This window comes from Pecten maximus, chromosome 6, assembly GCF_902652985.1.
Source record: "Pecten maximus chromosome 6, xPecMax1.1, whole genome shotgun sequence".
NCBI classification, from domain to species: Eukaryota; Metazoa; Mollusca; class Bivalvia; order Pectinida; family Pectinidae; genus Pecten; species Pecten maximus.
The window spans coordinates 20,911,218-20,937,661 of record NC_047020.1 but is presented as its reverse complement, the minus strand read 5'-3'; the positions used below and the strand labels follow the sequence as shown (position 1 = coordinate 20,937,661).

The 26,444-nt window shown below is 36.1% G+C and overlaps 1 protein-coding gene across 1 annotated transcript in view; it reads left to right on the top strand.

Moving 5' to 3' along the window:
* Window positions 1-11,954: 11,954 nt before the first annotated feature.
* Window positions 11,955-26,444, top strand: part of LOC117329209 (protocadherin Fat 1-like) — a 154,764-nt gene continuing 140,274 nt past the window's right edge. Inside the window, 1 exon segment of the mRNA XM_033887028.1 lies at window positions 11,955-12,076. The gene's annotated coding sequence lies outside the window, so the exon portion shown is untranslated.

The window sequence follows — 26,444 nt, the reverse complement described above, 5'->3', positions numbered from 1 at the left end:
TTCGTAATATGGATAACATAGGAGGTTTGAACGCGAAACCAACAGTTGAGCGGACTGTAAAACCTCTGATGCCCGCTTCAGTTTCCTAACTCTTACGTCAGCCCCGACAACAACGGGCTTTATATTATTCTGGCAGTACCGAGGTTAGTAGACATCTAGTGTAGATCGATTAGGAGGTGGAAGAGTTTTCTGTTTGTATGCATACAAGGCTTTGGAATCCGTAATAACAAGTGACGTCGCTATTACATCATTAAGGTACATTTATGGAGGTGAATATCTCATCACGACCAAACGGAAACGCGCTTCCGTCGTCTTCCCAAATATTATTAAATGGAAGGCAAAACATTAAAAATATGTTATTTCCTCTCGCGGCTTGGTGGCATGTCAAACTAGTCAGGAGATTAAGCCCATGAGCTGCGTTCTTTAGTAAACACACCAATACTGCAAGATAGTTACATTATGGGAACTTTTAGTCATTCTCAATTGTCTTTTTGAGGAGTTTAAGGTTTTGCATCACTGTTCTGCAAATGCTCAATTTTCGAAGCTAACAACAATCAGGGATTTCGCCACCCTTTACTCCTGTATGATGTCCCTTACATCACTGACGGGTCATAGAAGGACGAAACAGCTGTATGATGTCCCTTACATCACTGACGGGTCATAGAAGGACGAAACAGCTGTATGATATTCCTAACCATCACTGACGGGTCATAGAAGGATAAAACAGCTGTATGATATCCCTTACATCACTGACGGGTTATAGAAGGACGAAACAGCTGTATGATATCCCTTACATCACTGATGGGTCATAGAAGGACGAAACAGCTGTATGATATCCCTTACATCACTGACGGGTCATAGAAAGACGAAACAACAATGTAATGTCCTTAGCATCACTGACGAGTCCTAAACGGACGAAACAGCTGTATGATGTCCCCAGCATCACTGACGAGTCCTAAACGGACGAAACAGTTGTATGATGTCCACAGCATCATTGACGAGTCCTAAACGGACGAAACAGCTGTATGATGTCCCCAGCATCACTGACGAGTCCTAAACGGACGAAACAGTTGTATGATGTCCACAGCATCATTGACGAGTCCTAAACGGACGAAACAGTTGTATTATGTCCTTAGCATCACTGACGAGTCCTAAACGGACGAAACAGTTGTATGATGTCCTTAGCATCACTGACTAGTCCTAAACGGACGAAACAGTTGTATGATGTCCCCAGCATCACTGACGAGTCCTAAACGGACGAAACAGTTGTATGATGTCCACAGCACCATTGACGAGTCCTAAACGGACGAAACAGTTGTATGCTGTCCTTAGCATCCCTGACGAGTCCTAAACGGACGAAACAGTTGTATGATGTCCCCAGCATCACTGACCAGTCATAAACGGACGAAACAGTTGTATGATGTCCTTAGCATCACCGACGAGTCCTAAACGGACGAAACAGTTGTATGATGTCCCCAGCATCACTGACGAGTCCTAAACGGACGAAACAGTTGTATGATGTCCCCAGCATCAATGACGAGTCCTAAACGGACGAAACAGCTGTATTATGTCCTTAGCATCACTGACGAGTCATAAACGGACGAAACATTTGTATGATGTCCTTAGCATCACTGACGAGTCCTAAACGGACGAAACAGCTGTAATATGTCCTTAGCATCCCTGACGAGTCCTAAACGGACGAAACAGTTGTATGATGTCCCCAGCATCACTGACGAGTCCTAAACGGACAAAACAGTTGTATGATGTCCTTAGCATCACCGACGAGTCCTAAACGGACGAAACAGTTGTATGATGTCCACAGCATCACTAACGAGTCCTAAACGGACGAAACAGTTGTATGGTGTCCTCAGCATCAATGACGAGTTCTAAACGGACGAAACAGTTGTATGATGTCCTTAGCATCACTGACTAGTCCTAAACGGACGAAACAGTTGTATGATGTCCCCAGCATCACTGACGAGTCCTAAACGGACGAAACAGTTGTATGATGTCCCCAGCATCAATGACGAGTCCTAAACGGACGAAACAGCTGTATTATGTCCTTAGCATCACTGACGAGTCCTAAACGGACGAAACAGTTGTATTATGTCCTTAGCATCACTGACGAGTCCTAAACGGACGAAACATTTGTATGATGTCCTTAGCATCACTGACGAGTCCTAAACGGACGAAACAGCTGTATTATGTCCTTAGCATCCCTGACGAGTCCTAAACGGACGAAACAGTTGTATGATGTCCCCAGCATCACTGACGAGTCCTAAACGGACGAAACAGTTGTATGATGTCGTTAGCATCACCGACGAGTCCTAAACGGACGAAACAGTTGTATGATGTCCCCAGCATCACTAACGAGTCCTAAACGGACGAAACAGTTGTATGATGTCCTCAGCATCAATGACGAGTTCTAAACGGACGAAACAGTTGTATGATGTCCCCAGCATCAATGACGAGTCCTAAACGGACGAAACAGTTGTACGATGTCCCCATCATCACTGACGAGTGCTAAACGGACGAAACAGTTGTATGGTGTCACCAGCATCAATGATTAGTCCTAAACGGACGAAACAGTTGTATGATGTCCCCAGCATCACTGACGAGTCCTAAACGGACGAAACAGCTGTATGATGTCCCCAGCATCACTGACGAGTCCTAAACGGACGAAACAGTTGTATGATGTCCCCAGCATCACTGACGAGTCCTAAACGGACGAAACAGCTGTATGATGTCCTTAGCATCAATGACGAGTCCTAAACGGACGAAACAGTTGTATGATGCATTTTAGTCTTGCCGTGCATTCCTTTATCGGGTTCGTACCAGTTGTACCAAATAGGCAATGTATCTTGTTATGGAACGCAATTGAATCTCAAGTGATTTCCCAAGATGGCGGCTATCGCTCACTTCAAACATAAAAAGATCATTTTCCTGTTTAACAACGTAACGGATGTAAAATCAATACCTAAATAGTTCTGTCAAACATTGACTAATATAATTTATAAAATTTCATTGCAAATTGAGAGTCCTCGTCTCGTTTTTAACAAAAAGAAAATGTACTTTTGTATGACAAATGAAGTACTAAACATATTTCTGCCATCTCGAATTTAAGTGGCACGTTTGAAAAATCTGTTAGATGACCGTAGAGAATCGGCCGAGGTGTTCCGAGAGGGTACAGCGCGTTCCACTATGAGTACACCAGATGCGTATCGGTACAACTGGTACGAACCCGATAAAGGACGCACAGTTAATTAACAATTGTGTGTCTATTGTCCAAAATATGGGTAAAAATGGGAAACTCTAAAAATTCTGGAAGGAACAAACCTTTGTGTGACTCCTGCTATTAGAAAAACACGACTCAAGCAAGGCTTAGGGTGTGAACTATTCTGAGGTTTTATTCCTAATACCGAAACGCGTCGACGAAGTCCTGGAACTGTAATCACGCAAGTCATGAACCCCTTTAATCACGCGACCTTTTGTGTGTCTTCAATCGACTGTTCCGCTGGAAAATAAAGTGTATTATGAATGCATGTGTATTTGCCGTTCTAACAGCATGTTGGATATGACACTGGGGACACCAACCATGCGGGCAACTCATACCGTAATTCCCGTATAAAATATGTAATAAAAATGACATTAAAAAACGTATGTCTCTTTCTATAAAAGTTTTATTTTTTCTGTATTTTTTTTTAAGATTTAAATGTACAAATGTATATATATTTCCCATTCAAAAACGTCCCTGCATTGGACGCTTTCCCCTCCGGACCACCTGGTCTTATTTCATGTGTTTCCGTGTAACTTATATTTTTGTTCGTACTTCCCCTCATTTTATTCACTTAGAGTCAGATTTTAAAGTAAATGTTCTCTACTTGCATTGAGTAAGGTATATCACACCTCGTCCTGACTGATCTCTAATAGAACAGGGAAACATATTGAGTACCTATACTGGTTCTCATTGGTCGATAGTTCTCCGTCAAAGACGCTAATTGGACCAAAAAATGATTGGAATATTGAAATATGCTGTATCAATTTCTCGTTTTCTGGCATAAAAATAATGTTTTCAACAAGAACAAGAAGTATGTGCGTTATTCTGAAACGGTGTCAGGATTCGTAATAATTAAATTGTGACATGCGTGTGACATGCGCGTGACATGCGGGGTGGTTTAGCTTTATTTGTTAGGATATCGTATTTAACAAAACTTAAAACCGTGATATAGGTCAGAACAATTCACGAGAATAAAAAAAGCTCAATATTTTGTATATTACATTCATCTATGATTTACCATGATTACCTGTCAGCGCCATTGAAAGATTCCCTTTGGAATTGGTGCTTACCATTATATGCTAATCGCGATACAAATTATTTCATTTAAACGCCCGGATTGAAATTATAATGTCGTGATTATTTCCACTAGGAAGTCGTTTTGTGATTTACTCTTTGTATCAGGGGTATGGAATTTTTACTTGCTAATCGTCGCTTTCATTGTTGCTGTGTATTGCTTTTGTCAAAAGCTAAATAAAACCATCTGGCGAACCAATGCTTTGACATCGTTTCCGCGTTATGATAAATGACCTATTTACATATATGTCTGAGATAATTACTCAATAGACATGAAATGAATATAGCAGTAAAAAAGTGTATGTACGAAGGAATCCATGTACATTGTAGTTTAAGAATTTCCTGTCTTTTCCGATCTTCTTTAAAAAAATCCTTTCTACATGTGCCAAGTACGTGCCAATGTAATCCCAATGTGCCCCGCTAACGACAATACGAGAATGGCTGAAAATTAACACACAGCTAACTAAAGTCATTACGTGTAATGCGCGCGCTAGTCGGCACCTGCGACGTTGTTGCTGACGAAGGTGCTGCGCAGAAAACACCATACGAACACTAGTTTATATTTTATGGTGCGACTTATGAAACCATCATTTACATTCCTGTTGAACTTCTGAATGTACTGTAATACTAAAGAGATAAGAGGGGATTGTGGAAGGGTATTAGGTGTCGACATTTTACTGTAGCCGATCTCAGTGGATACGAAAGTTACATGGAATTGAATGCATGTCTTCTTCCTTCACTACCGCTGATAAGCTGATGCAATGGCCCAATATGGCAAATACCTAGAGATTTAAAAACTGCATGCACAACGGAAATTAAATAAAGATTACATTAGATATAGGTAAGGGAATATATTTCAATCCTAAGTCCTCGTTGTAGACGAATAAGCGGACTTCATGCGATTACACCACCCGCGGTGATTAAAATAGGTGGTGTCTGGAACGGAATCCTTGACGTCATAGGAGCAGTGCTCATGTCTTGTTATATAAACCAATTAACGAATCATGCTATTTATTGAAATGCCAAAATAATTATGAGGTCGAAACCAGACACATTTTATTCCATTCCTCATCCATGCTTCGTCATTCATGTTCATAATTCTGATAATTTTCAAATTGTGACGTCACATTATATAATGACATCACACCCTCCACCTCTCCAGACAGGGGACCAAGGTGTAGACGACGTTAAGTTAAGGTATTACATGCGGGCACGTGATGGCGAAGGAAATTTGTTTCTAGTTTGTTTCTTAAATTAAAAAAAAATGAAAGCAGTTTGGTATTCATATATCTAAAAACAGTTGTGATCATTGGTGAAGGCGTTTGCAGAAAATGATAAAGTGTTGTATTGAAAGCCACAGTTGATTAAAGGAATTTTGGTTAAAAAATGTCCCTTTATTATTATCAATTATGAAAAAGTTTCTACTCTCTTGTCCTCTGGAAGTATCAAGGTGGTACACCTGCTTTAAATATTAAATAATATAACAAGAAATATCACTCAAAAACTGTATGAAAATCGGTGGTCTGTTCAGTGTTTAATATTTTTGAGTTGTTTTTACTTCATGTTATATTTCCTCTTCTGTTTTGAAAATGTCAACGTTTATGAAATTTGAATAAAATACACACGAACTTGACGACATTCTTTGACTTCAAATATTGACAATTATGAAATTCATTGAATTATGCGGCTATTGTATCTGCCTAACCAGGTTTTGACATTTTTTCGACCTTTTTGTATTGCCTCCGTCGCCTGCTAGGTAATAATACTTGAGGTCACCACATCAGTGAACGATACGACAAAGGAGTGACATGGTGCCGTCTATGGCTCTACTGTACCTTACTCTTAAATTGTGTTGAAAGCACTAATATCTTGTGTGCTTTTTACACTAGTTTGATGCATGCGTTTGTGCTCAATACCTTAGTAATGGTCTTTTGGCAATTTAAAGTGGTCATTAAATTGAACAACAAAAACAACGATTGTAAATATGTAATTGATGCTGAGAGGTAACAAAGTGTTACAGAGAGGAATTCGACCCTATAGGAGTATTAATCGTTCGTAAACAGGTACGAGGATCATCTAGATACTAAATAGGTAACAAAAAACAGCATTTTTGTTATGGAACAGCATGCATTTGGTCGCCGAATATATAGCCTACAACAAAGAGGAATCCCCTGATAGCATCGGGAATAGAAACCAACAGATTCCTCTCGCTTCTGTTCCGACAGGTGGCTTCCTCTATATATGTAAAGTAAACATTGTTATAACAAGGTACGAGACAAATTACGAGGTACACATGCCAAACATTTTGCACCAAATGCTGAAGATATGCCTCGCTGCAAGATATATTGGGGCGATTGCTAAGGCCTTGTGTCTTCTTTCTCTCCGACAGCTACACACCTGTCAGCTTCCATCTGCCTGCTATGTTTATTAGACTCATTATAGAAATTAACCTCGCTGTATGTTGCCTACCCCGTCGTCAGAAAATCCCCGCCAACGGACTGCCATTGTTTACGAGGAAGAAACCAATCTCATCATATCGTATAAACAGCGTGAAACGCCCGCAGCAATGTAATGCGTTGTTAGAAACCTATATCAATCGCAGTGGAAATATTAATATGAAATATGTTTGAAATATCTTCCTTTTGTAATCAATATAATATATTGTTGCAGGTTTGTTGCCATTACTTTTCAATCGGATATAACAACCATTTGCAAAACATCTGATATACCAGTAGACTGGTAGGGTCGAGAAATCATTTGGTTGTGTTCAGTATTAACAATATCGTAAAATAATTAACAAACATCACTGTTTTATTGTTTGGCATCTCATTAAGGAACAAAACAAAAACGACCAGGAAATCTACCGAAATCCCGTGTAACCTTATGATGGTAAGTTCGTATCGAATGCCTTCCGTTTGTGCGTTAACAAGGATTAGTATAAAGTATTGTAAATAGATACCAATCCATCAAACCTTCTACAGATTATGTACTTCAACGAACGCGCCTTAATCAATCTCGTTGCCAGCTCCACAACGGAGCTCGACAAAGAATTAATGGCAGTTTAAGAGAAACTAACCGAAGTGCCTTTAATCCAACGCCAGAGATGAAATTTGAAGATATCGATGCAAGGTTGAACTTACTCTGTTAATTCGAAATTAACGTCGATGTTTTTATCTTTTACGTCGGTACGATACGCTACCGATAAGAAAAATGAGTTATAAACACATCTCGGTACCTCGCCGTGGTTTATCGAGTAACTTACTTATACCTGCTACACAATCAATGCAATAAGTCGACGCCAGAATTTTAACTAAAGTTTATTCTCGGAGGTAAAATACCTCACTGTACCCTTCATGTCTCACTAAGTTTACGAAGTGTAAGTTTTAACATTTTAAGCCGGTGGGCGGCATCTTCCTTCCCGATTCCTGTAGATTCCGTTTGGCGTTACTTGAGCACTTTAAGACTTGGCACCTTTGATCTTCTCCACTGCTTCTATGTCCGCCGAGGAAAGGGAGGGCCGGGGGAGAATATGATTTACCCTGTCGGGAAGTCGTGCTGTGAGGAATTAGTGCTAGAAAGTTTGACCAAACGATGCATTCAGAGGGTTCAAAGGTATTTTGGGAGAATTATGTGACAGAAAAACGATAACCAACCATTACAGCCATACTTTTTGCTATAACACTGCGAAAATTGGCATAGAATGTGACCAGTATCAACTACCGCTCGGCACGCGTTATATTTATATAGGGCTAGTAACGGAGCATGTCTGTATGGACGATATAGTATACCGCATCTCTTTTGATGACGAAGGTTTCATGTGCAATAATACTGTATTCATACATGCATGGATGTTTCGCAAAAATTATTCAATTATGATTTCGCGTAAGTCACATGTAGACAATTGTACGTGGACCTCAAAGCATGCACGTACATAGACGAATAAAAAAAATTTCGATTACAACATATTGTGTCCGATTTTTACACTCCCGAAAATGTACGAATTCTTGAGTGCAGTAGTAGTTACGTGTTTAAACGAATGAACCTATCCAGATAAATGCATGGGACGGGCAAAGGTTAGTAACGGACAAAGGTTAGTAACGGACAAAGGTTAGAAACGGACAAAGGTTAGAAACGGACAAAGGTTAGAAACGGACAAAGGTTAGTAACGGACAAAGGTTAGTAACGGACAAAGGTTAGAAACGGACAAAGGTTAGTAACGGACAAAGGTTAGTAACGGACAAAGGTTAGTAACGGACAAAGGTTAGTAACGGACAAAGGTTAGAAACGGACAAAGGTTAGTAACGGACAAAGGTTAGAAACGGACAAAGGTTAGTAACGGACAAAGGTTAGTAACGGACAAAGGTTTCGTGTGCGGCAATGCATGTTCACACGGACGAAGGTTTAGTTTTCGCCATTACATGTTTAGACGAATGGACAATTTTCGCGTGCGGCAATGCATGTTTACACGGACAAAGGTTCCGCGTGCGGAAATGCATGTTTAGACAAATGAGTAAAAGTTTCGCGTGCGACAATGCATGTTCAGACTGACAAAGGTTTCGCGTTCGGCAATGAACAAAGGTTGCAACGGTGTTTCGATACATATGAAGGTTTCGTGCACCGCAATAAATGGTGCGTCTTAGGAAAACCATCTTCACTTCGGCCAAGACATCATGAGGTGTGTTTATTTTGTTCAAGATTATGGAAAATCCAGTAAAACCTCTAATGGTCGATGAAGTATAGAGATGTGGGCAATTGCATGCAGCAAAAACTTTTGTCCGGACCATAGGTCGTACCAATGTTCCCGACTGAAATTGTTTCAAGTTTTTTTTTTATTGATAAACATCTTTAAATCTTAGGTTTTGTTCAATACTGCAGCAACGCACTTTGGAGTGATTCCGTGGTTACCAAGGCGAAGAAAATGGATGACATTGTATAAGAAGGTAGAATATTGCACTTTTCACAGGTGTGTCAAGTACCAGTTCTACCAAGTCCGAAATCATTGGGGAGTGTGTTGTGATACTAATAGCACCAGTTACACTATTGTTAGGTCTCGTATGTCGCGTAAGTGTAACCAAAGTAACTGTTCAATATAGTTTCATAAGATTAACTATCAGCCGTCGTAAATTGAATGACTGAGAGGAGGGGTTTGACTTAACATCCGTCGGTTCTATACTTACGTACACGGGGGTGAGGGGCTACCTAAGACATTGACCTTGGATCTCGCTTCCTCCGATACTGGGCTAATGAGATACCCCACCGACAGCGGTATCCACCCCCGCCATGGCCTAATCCCTATCGCTTCCTTGAGGATTGCTTTTAGTGTTTTATTTCTTTTTTATTTTCTAAAAAGTCTAATAAACCTATGATGAATGTATTTCTGGTGCTATGTATTTTTTATCATTTCACGAATCATAATTTCAGTGAAACAAGCTCGGAAATTGAATCATAAATAAAAAATAATATGTATACACAGCGGTGTTTGGGAGTGGTCTCCCTTCTCTTAGACTGGCCGGACTGCAGTTTCTGCTCGAGTTATTTGGTACATTAACAGCTGGACCATATCTTTACAGTAAAAACTTCGGCTAAAGCCTAACGTTTCTTACTGATAAGTGAACCAAAACGGGCGTTCACCCGGACTCTTGTACCCTATTGGACCCACGAGCCGCGGAAAGGCAAGCTGTGTCGTGATCTATTGAACTCCGACAATAGATCAGAGGTTGGAGACAGGGACCCTTACGTAGCTTAAATACATTACCCAAACAATGTTTGTTGGCTTTTATTGACATTTTAGAAGAATTGTAAACAGTATTTGGGTATGTCTAAAACAAATATCGAAACAGCTTATAATAACGATTTGTCGTAGTACAATGAACTTGGGGGTTACATATGCGATAGGTGCCTTCAGTGTAGAGTATTTTAGACCAGGACTTCACAACCTAATACCACGGACTTGTCCAATATATATGTCAATGTTAATATCTCTAATGGTCATAAGATGATAATAGTAAAGTTGTTCATGTATGACAACCGATATGACAGATACATTTTGATCAGTGCCAGTTATTTAAAAAGTAAACAAAGTCAAACATGAAATATGATTGAAACACAGTTACATATTATCAGGATGTTGTTAAGTTCATATTCTGTGTTTATTAAAAATCCAATCGTATCAGAATACGTTTAAACATATCATATCTATTATAATATTGTGAAAACAAATCGTACACAGGCTTTTCCATACTGTACTGCCATTAATAGCTACACTTTAACATATTTTTAATTTCCTTTTCACCTCACCGGAGTGATATTTAGTTTTAATGTTAATGACGAATGTGTTACGTAGTATCGTCTAATTTCTAAATCATCAAAATACTTTCTAAATAGAAAGAGACAATAGATATACATTGTATTTGTGATGCTTATGACGGAAAGCTTTACACACATAGACCTGTATGTGTTTTTACACACATAGACTTGTACATATAGTAGCTGAGTGAATCTTAATGTGTTTTTACACACACAAACTTGTATGACAGAAAGTGAATCACTGTTTGATAAACTTTTACACACACAAACTTGTATGACAGAAAGCTACTGAGTGAATTCCAACGCCTTTACACACACAAACTCTCTGTCAATACACATGAATTATCAGTCATTTGACTCGTCATTTGAACATTGATAAAAATTCTACCGTAATACCAGTAAGCATATAATGCCACCTGTAATATCCAAACTTCACATTTACAAAAGTTTTACATATTAGAGTGGACTGCACTTTAAATGGGAAATCTTACATCAGGACAGCCTTGATAGATGTCACGTTCTGTTTTACAGAAGTTTATACTCCGTTTATAGGTCTAAAAGACATAGAGCTTAGTACCAATTAACGCCAGGCTCGGCCGATGGCGTTTGATAAATCTAGATTATAAGACGAATGTTTAGTATTGAAAATAGTATGATCGTTGAAATATGAAGATAGTCGGCACGATTTTCTATTATAATTTTTATCTTAGTTAAAATAATTACTTCGACCTTTGTAACCTTTTTATGTAAAGAGTACATAGTTTAAGTTTTTAAATGTTTGTGATCGTTATCCTAGTGAAACATATTATGTCACCTTGTTAGCTTTTGTAATGAACCCGATTTGCTCCATTTCCGATAGAGTACATATATAATAATATGATGTTCTGTAGTCCAGGGTAGGCTGTACATTACAGACTGTTATCGTGCCAACTTGTCAATAAGATACATACTAATAAGGACTAATTACTCAGTGTAGTGTCTCCGTGATTTACCTGTTGATAACTCCCTTTGATGGTCGAGCTAAGCCGACGCGTGAAAGGTGTGATGCCACTGTCAGTCATTCGGATATGGGCGGAGCATAGTATATCCCTGCACTAGTAGGGGGGCAAACACGCTGGAATGTTTTGATTAAATTTATGTTTGTCGTATTAATGTATCGGAAACGCACAATCACGTATTTAATATGTAAAACACATTGTTTAACAAAAGAAACGATTGATATAAAAAGTGATCCATGAACGTTAAGTTATAGCGTAGAACTATTTTTATCGCGGACGACGCGCACCTGCCGGTGTGAGTGAGTGTGCGCGAGTCGCATGGCGGTTGTCGAAGTGTACACATAGAAAGGAATACAGTCATGTTGTGAATTGGAAATGATGTTTTTGCTCGGAATTACTGCTATTCTGGATTAATTTGAAGGTTTGTATTGATTTGTTTTATCAGTTGCTATATGGAATATATCAGCTTTATTTTTTCCGACTGTCAGGTAAGATAATAACCTATGGATATGTAAACTACCACTGGAATAGGTCATATATGACTGTCGTCGATCAGCGAGAGCTTAGAGACCTCGGAATGGGGACATGTCCGCTCTCTATGCTAACCCTGGGGACGGATTAAAACCCCATGAACTCCCGTATGTGGTCGAGAAAAGGATGAAATGCTGTCGAGGACTTCACTAAAAAGTCAAAAAGGATTTTTATCCCGTGGTCAGTTTTTAATGCACTAGTGTATTGGAATATAAAGTGTGGACGGTGTATATTCCAGCTCGCTGTTTACGGTATCAGCTGATTGCGGTTTTGTGTCATTTTTCACTCGGATAAGGCAGGTAACACAGCTCATACTGGTGACAGTGTATAGATAATCTATGAGTTTTGAAACAAAATAATAATCCCAGTTCGAAGATTCAATGACTTGTATGTATTTGTCTTAAATTTACAACTGTTGTGATGAGTTTTCTAGAGTTCTGATAATGAAACAAAAATCGATTTTAAAAATTTAGTAGAATGTAGAAATCTATTAAAAATTGCATATAATGAATGATGAAAAAAAATAAATTATTCAAATCAAGCCAGAGGTTAATCTATACCAATTTTGCTACCAAAATTAGGTAGGTAGTATTTTCCACTGATGGTGTTTTCTTTCCCCTTTGAATAAAAACAAATTACTCATCAAGAAAAATCCTAAACAATAGAAAAATTCTCCAAAATCGGAAATCCCCCAAATTTGATGGAACATGTTAGAATAATATCAAAGAATAGCTGTATTAATGAATAATTCAAGACACTGCTGCCGTTCATTTCCCCTAAATTTCATAATGGATATTATATATTCCCCAAATCCGAGATTAATGACTGCAAGCCTAACACTACCTGAGCAGTTTGCAGTAACTTGCTCAGGTATATATTACAAACATGGTAATAAACTGTAGAATATTTTTATAGAAAACTTTCTGTCACCTACTGAGATGTCTAATATATTGATCTGTATAATATATATATAAATATCATGGGTACAGATAAATCACTTTACAAGAACACATTAGTATAATATATGATGTACATCAACTTAAATGGGATCTACTAAAAACCTTAAAGTAAACTGAAGCTTTGTGATGCATACATAATGTTGTGAATACACCATTTATATGCAACAATGTGTTAACATGTGTATTTATATAGTTTTGTTTTAATTCAACGGAACACTCCGTCAAAGTTTATCTAAGTGAGATAATGTTGACATGAGATCAAATAAAAGTATATCGGACTGCGATATGTGTAGGTTAGGTAAGCTATAAAAGTGTGGAGCCTTTTTGATAGCAAATTCTGTGCAATCTGTGAAATCACATGTTTATATTCTCAGCCTGAAGGGCTGAATTGATCAACCTGGTTTTCAACCCACAATGTTACTAAAACCTTCAGAATTTTGTTTGGAGTCAATTTTTTTTGTTTCTGTATTTATTTTTCAACAGCACTTGAAGTAGACTATGGTACATGTATAATGATCCTGCTGTTTGGATTATAGCAGAGGAGGGGAGTCTCGTACATTCCGTGTGATAAAACAGGAAATTTGTTTCGTATTAAAAGTTATTCTCTTATCTGACACACCAATCTGCGATTATTCTGATCATAAAGATATATGGTTTCTAAAGGGCCTGCTGCACATGTTCTGACTGCAGTGCGCTATATATGTTCTTTACAAACATGTACACCTTTCTGTCAAGTCAAATCTAAAATCCTCTGGCAAGTTCATAATATCATAAACCGGCAATCATAGGTATGAAAAAAACTAAATATCTCAAATGCTCTTATGTAAGAGCAATTGAGCAAATTATGAAATTATTAGAACTTATTGCATTTTTTTTAATGTAATGTGATGTTATTAGATAGAAAAAAAATATAATTATAGTAAATTACATGTCTTACTTTAAGGTCTGTAAGATTCATCATTATATCTATGTAGGATTATTACAAGATAGTGTTTATCTTGTAATGAGGAAGTTTGGGCATTACATTTGCTGAATAGATTTAAAAGTAATGTCGTATATTAATCACATTTGTTATAGTTATTATTAGAATAAATTAAAATATTTAAATGTCTACAAGAAGGAATTGTTCAGTAGCATTTCATATGTATAGTGTAATAGTTATTCTAAGAATGTCATATTATGAATATTTTGTTTTAAGATGTGTGTGTGTGTGATAGCTTTATAGCTTGTTGTTCAGTGACATCTCCTTGTCATCTTTTGATGAACAATATGGCAGTACTTGATAATATAGCTCTTATACCTAGATGATAGCACACAAACCTATACACAGATGCTGTACACATGCAGAACATGAAACAGACTGGTCCATGCATACGCACACATGAATGACACAGACAGGCTTGTGTGATGGCATGCCAGGGTACTAGGTCACATTAACAAGGCCAATCATTAATGGGAAATGACTCAGTGAGTTCCATACAAGACCATTACTACCACACACAACATTACTCAACAATGAATTAATATCGAAAATACAATCTGTCAATTGATTATTTATTCACGAGTTCACAGGGCTTTGGCGGATAATAAATGTTCGGGGAGTATGGTATTGGAGTTTATTATAATTTGGTATTCAGGGAGTAAGCTGGGGAATACCTCATAATCAGACAATACATTAAGACACCTAGTTATGTCCCTTGCTTCGACTCTGAAAAGGTTACTTCATGAACTATTTATAGAGAGGATGATAGATACGAGTACAGATCGTGTATGGGTTGAATTGGGGTAGTGGCGATGGGCAGAATAGAACTGAAAATTTTATATTCACTCTCAAAATTTCAATAAATTAAATACTCTCTGATATTGGTTTTAACAATTAACACAAAATTGTATTCGTTGATAAATATGTAATGTAGTTTATAGACAAAATTAATGCAGATTTTACTTTTAGACAATTTATCTTTCACAATTTAACTATAATCTATAGATTTGAAGTTTTTATTCAACAAGGTCTGATGTTTATTTCTCAAGTCCAGTTCTTCTTTTTCATACATATGAATATAATCTTATTTAGGAGGATTAGCCTCTCTGTTTGTGCGATATCAAGTTCATGAGTTCAAAAAGCGATCAAAGTCGGATAATTCATTACACTGAAGTTGATTTCCTTCTACAAATGTACCTCTAACCAGAGTAATCAATATCTCTCTCTAATGTCCACAAAATTAAATCTTTGAAAATACTAATATCAAACCAACCATTCTGTCATGTTTAATTAGCGTGATTAAGGTATTTTTAATGGTTGGTTGTTATTTTGATCGTCAACATGGCGGCCTGTTCTTGAATATCCTGGTCATCAGGTAGCAGTGGGATGTATCTCGATGTCTCTGGCACAGGCTCACTACAACTTTAACAGACCAATCTGATAGAACACATCACAGTATAGGCATTGCACACAGCATGTCCGATACAACACTGGGCGATACTAGAACATTCACTATTAAAAACAACTTTGTACCCTGGCACTCCTTTGAACTATGTAGAAAAGAACATGCCATTTTTATTGCTTCTTTAAATGCTATTTTAGCTATTCTTTCCTGAACACTTTCGAACTGGGCCGGTTAATACAAGAAACATTGATTTTCATGTGAATTCACTACGTTGACTGAAGTGAGCAACAAGTACATCTGTGCTATCACATTGAAATGGCTTTCCGATCATAATCAACCAATGTTCGTGTTCATGTTGCGTTGTAAACTAGTAAAGAAGATCTATTTGTGTTTAGGGGAAGCATGGCATTAAATTTTACATTGTGAACATTATGGAGAAAAAAAGCTATGAATTTTCATGTGTAATCATAAGATGTATTACAATTTGAAGAAGCCTCAGTGGGATAAAATCCAATACATACAAATTACTGATTAGTTCTTTACTCTTTATCATTGTTGTAGATCATTCAGACTAGGGTTTCACATATCAAATTAATTTGGGACCATACAATGAATCAACATTAGGTTTTTCCTTTGAATTATTGCCCTCAAAATAGAAAGAACCCTGCATCATCTTTTTACAGGATATTTTTTAAGTCCGCCACGGTAAGCTGAACACAACACACTAAAGTGATTTATTAATTCCCCTTCTTTCCGCTTCAGTAAAGTTGAATTACAACCTGTTGTTGCATGTGGTTATGAATGCAGAGGTTCCTCCAGCTTGAGACGGGTTTTCTTGGGGTCATGACACTTTTAGCTGGGTTTTTCTTTAGGGGGTGTAACACCTATGGCAGACCATTATTTGGAGCTTGCAACACCTGGTAGAGATATTTTTCTGCAAGACAATATATTTAGTTCTGGGATGAATGAAACTTAGTATCCGACATTTTCTTGAGGAAGAAATAAACAATAATCTCCATCAAAGACTGATATATTCTAATACTTAATTTGCACAAATTTAAAGCGTTTTGAATTTAATATTGGACCTTTTATTGCTAGTTGTAAACTGGTTGATCTGTGAAACTCAGTAGATATAGGCTGAAAAATACAAAGAAATCAATAGGAACTCACACAGGTTCCAAGTTGCAATGAAGTTGAAACTTAGAACTATAGGGAATTTCAGGAAATAACCTATTGATTGGCATTACAGTGATATTACTTGGAACCAGGATGAGTTTGTATTGATTAAGGAGACCCACATCATAGATATCCCACACTAAAATCTCTGGTACTACATGCACAATTATTACATGTTATTAAGAACTTCTGGAAAGTCTGGGTTGGCATAAAAATAATGTGGAAAAATTGTTGGAATATTTCAGTAATCCAGGCATAATTGCTAATCTTGACTCAAAAGTGATGTTGAAAGTTGTTTCTCTTATATTTGAATTTTTAAACAGATTTGAGTATCTTTATGAAAATTATGCAATTATGGGAAGAGAATTGCTAAAATTATACCCAATATTTCAAGACTTATAATACATATTAACACTTAGTAAAGGATGAAAACTCAAATAAATTACAAAAGATGTCATCAAAAAAGATACAAGTAAGCGTTCCATTCATATACATGTTTATTGTATTTCATTTCTTTTATTGCAATGTATGTCAACTTAACTACAAATATAAAAACCTTTGAATGAATTCTAGATTAGATTATGAATAGCTACTTTGTGAACTTACATGTACAGTGTACATACACATGATAGGTAAAAATATATAAGGAAATGAATATGCTTGTACCTGCAGTAGAATTACCTTTGGATGAATACATATGCCTGTGTTAATTGATGTCCAACTTAATTAACACAGTAATGTATGTGAAATTATTATAATCTACATATTATAGCTGATATATATACTGTAGACATGTGCACATCGATCAACATATGCATGAATCACATGTAATCAAATAATGATAAATACGTTTTTGAGGACTTGTGTCTGATATTCACGTGATGTAATTATTTAAAATATATATGTCACAAGTTAAAAATGTAGTTGAGACATCCTAGCCGTCAGGTAGGGCCGAAGTTATGGCTTATATTTCATTAAATAATACATCATTAGCGGGCCAGAGTATCGAATACACATAATGTCTTATTGTAGCGATATGGAGATTTCTGGATAAGTGTGTATCTGATCGCTGGTAATAATCCATTCAATACAACTGTTGACAAGTGGAGATGAAGATATAAGAATCAACTATTTATATTGTACCTACAGTACAAGAACGTGTTAAGAGATGTATCAATGAAAAAGTTTCCCCGTGACACCCAAAACTCTTTGAAGTGATTGTATAAATTCAGGTTTTGATATTACTTTTCGTAGTTGGATTCAAGTTGGTGATAATTTAAAGGTGGAGAGTTTTAAATGGGCACTTTTGTGTGGTCATGATTACAGTCTTTAGAAGTCATTAGTTATTGTTGAAAGCACTAGGAGACAAATTGTACAGGGGGTATACGAGGGCCCAGCTGGTGGGATACCAGCATTGTACTGCTAACTGACGGCACAACTCTGCCAAACACCACATAGATAAGACCAATATATGTAATGTAGACTTAAAGATATCAAGGGGAAGGAAACCTTTTCATACTAAATTTTATTTGTATTAAATGGAGGTCATTTATTCTTCAGGGGGAAAAAAGTCAGGGTCCTTTTGTACTTATCGAGGGTATTTTCGTGTATCAAACCAGTGTTTGGGCTCATGTCATAAAATCCTGTTAAGGCTAGTTCTCGATATATTGTACTTGGAAAACCGGAGGTCTCCTACGCAGTTGTCTTTTTTTTTTGTCAAGTCCTTGACTCATCCTCTATTTTTGTCACCACTTCCAGACTCGACATGCAGCTTGATTAAATGCAGATTTCCCATTGTGCTTCTAAAATTAAATATCAAATTCATGAACTTATTTAAAGTTTTCCTTAACTTTTTTACACAGACGTACCCAAATGAAATTGTTAGCGGCAGCTTCCGGAAACTTAAACAAATTTCAACACTATATATTACAAATGCGAATTTCAGCAGGCTAATTTTAGATATCATTGGGAATTCCTAGTTGTATAATCACAATTTTGACTTCAAAATGAGTCATTTTGACTGAATACCAAATAAGGTTGTATAATATAATTATCGTATATGGTTTACAGCCCAAATGACTCTTCATAGTATTGTTGATTTTGACTTCAAATGTCAAAGAAAATTTAATTGTGTAAATCTTAGTGACATTAATGTTCAAGCAGAATTTCTGTATTTGAATTCTCTCTCTTCCATATATTGTTTATAAGGACGTGTGTTTGCTTGCGTAGTTGCAGTTTTTGCATCAAGTGGGGTTGGAAACTAAGGCTTGGGTACAGGTGTATGGCAGATTAAGATGTGGAGATTTTTACGGTATAAACCCTGAGGATTTTGTCGGCTCTTTAGTGTAGATTAACCTCATTTTCTTATCTACAATAATTAATTAGTACCAAATGATTTGTTAAAGGTGGACCAGGGGCTCTGATCCACTTGAGAGCTAAAGTGGTTGTGTAAGGTCAGATCCCACAGATGAGTGCTGGGATACAATAGGTCACCTTTAGCAGGTAAAATCTATAGGTACCTGTCTTAAACAAAATTTGTCACACTGAACCTTTGTCCCCAGTTTGTATTTCACTGATGAAAGGATGTCGGTTAGATTGGATATTTTCCAATTGAGGAATAAAAAACACAGCATTTAAAGTAGGGCCACCTTAACATTTTATGTGTGAAATTTTATGAATGAACACTAAAGATTTGTTTTGTTTACCTGATTGGAGCGGATTTTACGGATTTGTTAGCTCAGCTTGTTGGATGTATATAAGGTGTGGGTATAAGGGCTGGGCTGAGCTAATTCTATAGGGAATCCAAGTTCACAACTGTTTATCAAGTCAAAATAGTGGGTAGACAGTATCAGTGTTTTTACTTTAAGAGACTGACTAATATATGTAAATGCCGGTTTCCTTGTATTTAGAAAACACTCACATAAAACTAGAAAAAGTTCTTTCCGTTTTAAATTAAATTTTTAAAATTCAAATTTTGATAGAAAATTTGTTTGCCTATGTGCTTTTTTGTGACGGAAAGGTTTGAGTCTTTTTCATTTGTCACATGACTTGTTTACACCTGTATGTACTTAATCTAATCAAACTGATTATATCATCTCTGTAAATGAATTTCATTATCTTGTAATAACTCAAATGATATTTTTTCCACTTTAATATTGATCTTATTTAAGAATCTGTTCCTAATGAATTCATCATTCCTATATTTTATGGAGGTTTAAATAAAGAACTGAAACCTGTGAAGTTGATTGCATATCTGTACTGTGTATATTTACACATAACCATAACACCTGGGGCTAAATCACAAGTAGATATCCATCAGGTTGTATCCTTAAATCACAAAACAACAGGGCATGAAGTAAGTAAATAGAAATAGAAAAAAACACAGTGCTGGAAACAAAAGTTTTAATCCGAAGAATCATGTGGGTCAAATTTAATACAGCTGATATGTAGTGTTTCACAGCCTTTACCTGTGTATCACTATATGTACATGCTGACATTCATATACATATAAATTCCATTGACTGGTAATTAATATTACTCTAGATCTATGATTTACAGTATTCATATAGCTCTGAGACTCAGCCTACAATCTCGTTAAATTTCAACACCATTTGAAGTGTCTTCTGTAGTTATGATTGACATATTGCAGTTTATAGAATTGACAAAATTGTTATATAAAAATAACTTGTTTGATAGTCAGTGACAGTAACTGTTGTTTTATGAACAGCCATTGTGTGATACATGCAACAGGATCTTTAGGTAACAGTTGTCTTGTATTTAGTTTGCTGGTCCAGAGGTCAAGAGGTCAAGCTATATAGCTATTCACCCTAGTATATAGCTATAGTGGTCAAGTCGGACCATTAACAGGTAAATGATCAGTGTTGTATCTCACCTGGAACCTGTATTATTCATGGGTAGATAAGTAATGTCATACAAACAGGCAGGTGTGAAAATTCTCTAACAATGGAGTAGGAAATTCGAGGGTCGTTTTCCGGGTGTTTATGATCATGTGATTGACTAAGTAGATAGGAGGAGCCTTAATGGAGGAGAGGTGTGTCCATTATGGTCAGTGATTAATTTGTTAGCACTCAGACCGTGGTCAACCACATGTAACGAGTATCTTACCTATATACAGTATTGACCAGTAAATGGGTGTTTACCAAGACGTACTCAGAATTGTGCTATATTTAGGGTAGCAAAATGCAACAACCATTGATTCAAAAATGGTAACTTTTACTGTTCACTCCATGTTATGGTTCAGAATCCCAAACAAAATGAATATATATGTAAAAAAAAGGCCTTCCCCTCAAATAAGCCCCTTTCTTCAATTTTGTAGAATCATCAATTTTGAAATAGTAAACTTTAGCACTTGGGAAGGAAATATGTTACTAAACTTTAACACTATATATATAGGGAATTAGAAGGGGCTCATTTAAGGATAAATACAGTACTAAACTTTTACATTAGGCGAGGGGGCTTATTAGAGGATGAATACACTGTATTATAATGGCACTGTTGAAAAGTACAGCTATATGTACTTTCTAAGATATGTCAAATCATGTCACTTTAATTTAATTATGTTAAATAGATCGAACTCATTGATATTATCAGGATATTTCTGTGATCAAAATTAAATTTCAATACTGTAAAATAAGAGCAGATATTTTACTTTGTATTCAAATAGCTTTATTGTCTGACCTTTTCTCTCTCATGTTGTGAAAATATAAAATTGAAATTAAACCACTTTAAAAACTTCTCCAGAATTTTACTTCAGTTGAAAAAAATGAATGGGAAGAAAACAAGTTTGGAGTAGGAGTGCTATGTATCGGTCGGTCGGTACACAGCTGTTGACCTAAATTTACAGGTAAATACAGGTGATAAACATCCTATAGGTGAGCTGGAGTCTCCAGTTTGAAATTGCCTGCAAGTACAAGTGATCAAAGTACACACCTGAGCGATAAACAGGTGAATTAGAAAAGACATGCTTTACCTTTGTTTGTATGTAGTCTACAGACACCTTTTTACATTGTAGTGTTGTTTGAATTCATTCACAGAATTACCATGATTGATACACATAGGCAGACATAAGATAATCTCTCTAGTTCTCTGTCTGAAATTTAGTGGGCAATTAAGTAATACATGTGCAAAATCTATAGACACATAATGGTGGCCTCTATAGACACATAATGGTGGCCTCTATAGACACATAATGGTGGCCTCTATAGACACATAATGGTGGCCTCTATAGACACATAATGGTGACCTCTATAGACACATAATGGTGGTATATAATTTGACCTTTTATTGCTAGTTGTAAACTGGTTGATCTGTGAAACTCAGTAGATATAGGCTGAAAAATACAAAGAAATCAATAGGAACTCACACAGGTTCCAAGTTGCAATGAAGTTGAAACTTAGAACTATAGGGAATTTCAGGAAATAACCTATTGATTGGCATTACAGTGATATTACTTGGAACCAGGATGAGTTTGTATTGATTAAGGAGACCCACATCATAGATATCCCATACTAAAATCTCTGGTACTACATGCACAATTATTACATGTTATTAAGAACTTCTGGAAAGTCTGGGTTGGCATAAAAATAATGTGGAAAAAATTGTTGGAATATTTCAGTAATCCAGGCATAATTGCTAATCTTGATTCAAAAGTGATGTTGAAATTTAAATTTTTAAACAGATTTGAGTATCTTTATGAAAATTTTGCAATTATGGGAAGAGAATGGCTAAAATTATACACAATATTTCAAGACTTATAATACATATTAACACTTAGTGAAGGATGAAAACTCATATTTAAATTACAAAAGATGTCATCAAAAAAGATACAAGTAAGCGTTCCATTCATATACATGTTTATTGTATTTCATTTCTTTTATTGCAATGTATGTCAACTTAACTACAAATATAAAAACCTTTGAATGAATTCTAGATTAGATTATGAATAGCTACTTTGTGAACTTACATGTACAGTGTACATACACATGATAGGTAAAAATATATAAGGAAATGAATATGCTTGTACCTGCAGTAGAATTACCTTTGGATGAATACATATGCCTGTGTTAATTGATGTCCAACTTAATTAACACAGTAATGTATGTGAAATTATTATAATCTACATATTATAGCTGATATATATACTGTAGACATGTGCACATCGATCAACATATGCATGAATCACATGTAATCAAATAATGATAAATACGTTTTTGAGGACTTGTGTCTGATATTCACGTGATGTAATTATTTAAAATATATATGTCACAAGTTAAAAATGTAGTTGAGACATCCTAGCCGTCAGGTAGGGCCGAAGTTATGGCTTATATTTCATTAAATAATACATCATTAGCGGGCCAGAGTATCGAATACACATAATGTCTTATTGTAGCGATATGGAGATTTCTGGATAAGTGTGTATCTGATCGCTGGTAATAATCCATTCAATACAACTGTTGACAAGTGGAGATGAAGATATAAGAATCAACTATTTATATTGTACCTACAGTACAAGAACGTGTTAAGAGATGTATCAATGAAAAAGTTTCCCCGTGACACCCAAAACTCTTTGAAGTGATTGTATAAATTCAGGTTTTGATATTACTTTTCGTAGTTGGATTCAAGTTGGTGATAATTTAAAGGTGGAGAGTTTTAAATGGGCACTTTTGTGTGGTCATGATTACAGTCTTTAGAAGTCATTAGTTATTGTTGAAAGCACTAGGAGACAAATTGTACAGGGGGTATACGAGGGCCCAGCTGGTGGGATACCAGCATTGTACTGCTAACTGACGGCACAACTCTGCCAAACACCACATAGATAAGACCAATATATGTAATGTAGACTTAAAGATATCAAGGGGAAGGAAACCTTTTCATACTAAATTTTATTTGTATTAAATGGAGGTCATTTATTCTTCAGGGGGAAAAAAGTCAGGGTCCTTTTGTACTTATCGAGGGTATTTTCGTGTATCAAACCAGTGTTTGGGCTCATGTCATAAAATCCTGTTAAGGCTAGTTCTCGATATATTGTACTTGGAAAACCGGAGGTCTCCTACGCAGTTGTCTTTTTTTTTGTCAAGTCCTTGACTCATCCTCTATTTTTGTCACCACTTCCAGACTCGACATGCAGCTTGATTAAATGCAGATTTCCCATTGTGCTTCTAAAATTAAATATCAAATTCATGAACTTATTTAAAGTTTTCCTTAACTTTTTTACACAGACGTACCCAAATGAAATTGTTAGCGGCAGCTTCCGGAAACTTAAACAAATTTCAACACTATATATTACAAATGCGAATTTCAGCAGGCTAATTTTAGATATCATTGGGAATTCCTAGTTGTATAATCACAATTTTGACTTCAAAATGAGTCATTTTGACTGAATACCAAATAAGGTTGTATAATATAATTATCGTATATGGTTTACAGCCCAAATGACTCTTCATAGTATTGTTGATTTTGACTTCAAATGTCAAAGAAAATTTAATTGTGTAAATCTTAGTGACATTAATGTTCAAGCAGAATTTCTGTATTTGAATTCTCTCTCTTCCATATATTGTTTATAAGGACGTGTGTTTGCTTGCGTAGTTGCAGTTTTTGCATCAAGTGGGGTTGGAAACTAAGGCTTGGGTACAGGTGTATGGCAGATTAAGATGTGGAGATTTTTACGGTATAAACCCTGAGGATTTTGTCGGCTCTTTAGTGTAGATTAACCTCATTTTCTTATCTACAATAATTAATTAGTACCAAATGATTTGTTAAAGGTGGACCAGGGGCTCTGATCCACTTGAGAGCTAAAGTGGTTGTGTAAGGTCAGATCCCACAGATGAGTGCTGGGATACAATAGGTCACCTTTAGCAGGTAAAATCTATAGGTACCTGTCTTAAACAAAATTTGTCACACTGAACCTTTGTCCCCAGTTTGTATTTCACTGATGAAAGGATGTCGGTTAGATTGGATATTTTCCAATTGAGGAATAAAAAACACAGCATTTAAAGTAGGGCCACCTTAACATTTTATGTGTGAAATTTTATGAATGAACACTAAAGATTTGTTTTGTTTACCTGATTGGAGCGGATTTTACGGATTTGTTAGCTCAGCTTGTTGGATGTATATAAGGTGTGGGTATAAGGGCTGGGCTGAGCTAATTCTATAGGGAATCCAAGTTCACAACTGTTTATCAAGTCAAAATAGTGGGTAGACAGTATCAGTGTTTTTACTTTAAGAGACTGACTAATATATGTAAATGCCGGGTTTCCTTGTATTTAGAAAACACTCACATAAAACTAGAAAAAGTTCTTTCCGTTTTAAATTAAATTTTTAAAATTCAAATTTTGATAGAAAATTTGTTTGCCTATGTGCTTTTTTGTGACGGAAAGGTTTGAGTCTTTTTCATTTGTCACATGACTTGTTTACACCTGTATGTACTTAATCTAATCAAACTGATTATATCATCTCTGTAAATGAATTTCATTATCTTGTAATAACTCAAATGATTTTTTTTCCACTTTAATATTTATCTTATTTAAGAATCTGTTCCTAATGAATTCATCATTCCTATATTTTATGGAGGTTTAAATAAAGAACTGAAACCTGTGAAGTTGATTGCATATCTGTACTGTGTATATTTACACATAACCATAACACCTGGGGCTAAATCACAAGTAGATATCCATCAGGTTGTATCCTTAAATCACAAAACAACAGGGCATGAAGTAAGTAAATAGAAATAGAAAAAAAACACAGTGCTGGAAACAAAAGTTTTAATCCGAAGAATCATGTGGGTCAAATTTAATACAGCTGATATGTAGTGTTTCACAGCCTTTACCTGTGTATCACTATATGTACATGCTGACATTCATATACATATAAATTCCATTGACTGGTAATTAATATTACTCTAGATCTATGATTTACAGTATTCATATAGCTCTGAGACTCAGCCTACAATCTCGTTAAATTTCAACACCATTTGAAGTGTCTTCTGTAGTTATGATTGACATATTGCAGTTTATAGAATTGACAAAATTGTTATATAAAAATAACTTGTTTGATAGTCAGTGACAGTAACTGTTGTTTTATGAACAGCCATTGTGTGATACATGCAACAGGATCTTTAGGTAACAGTTGTCTTGTATTTAGTTTGCTGGTCCAGAGGTCAAGAGGTCAAGCTATATAGCTATTCACCCTAGTATATAGCTATAGTGGTCAAGTCGGACCATTAACAGGTAAATGATCAGTGTTGTATCTCACCTGGAACCTGTATTATTCATGGGTAGATAAGTAATGTCATACAAACAGGCAGGTGTGAAAATTCTCTAACAATGGAGTAGGAAATTCGAGGGTCGTTTTCCGGGTGTTTATGATCATGTGATTGACTAAGTAGATAGGAGGAGCCTTAATGGAGGAGAGGTGTGTCCATTATGGTCAGTGATTAATTTGTTAGCACTCAGACCGTGGTCAACCACATGTAACGAGTATCTTACCTATATACAGTATTGACCAGTAAATGGGTGTTTACCAAGACGTACTCAGAATTGTGCTATATTTAGGGTAGCAAAATGCAACAACCATTGATTCAAAAATGGTAACTTTTACTGTTCACTCCATGTTATGGTTCAGAATCCCAAACAAAATGAATATATATGTAAAAAAAAGGCCTTCCCCTCAAATAAGCCCCTTTCTTCAATTTTGTAGAATCATCAATTTTGAAATAGTA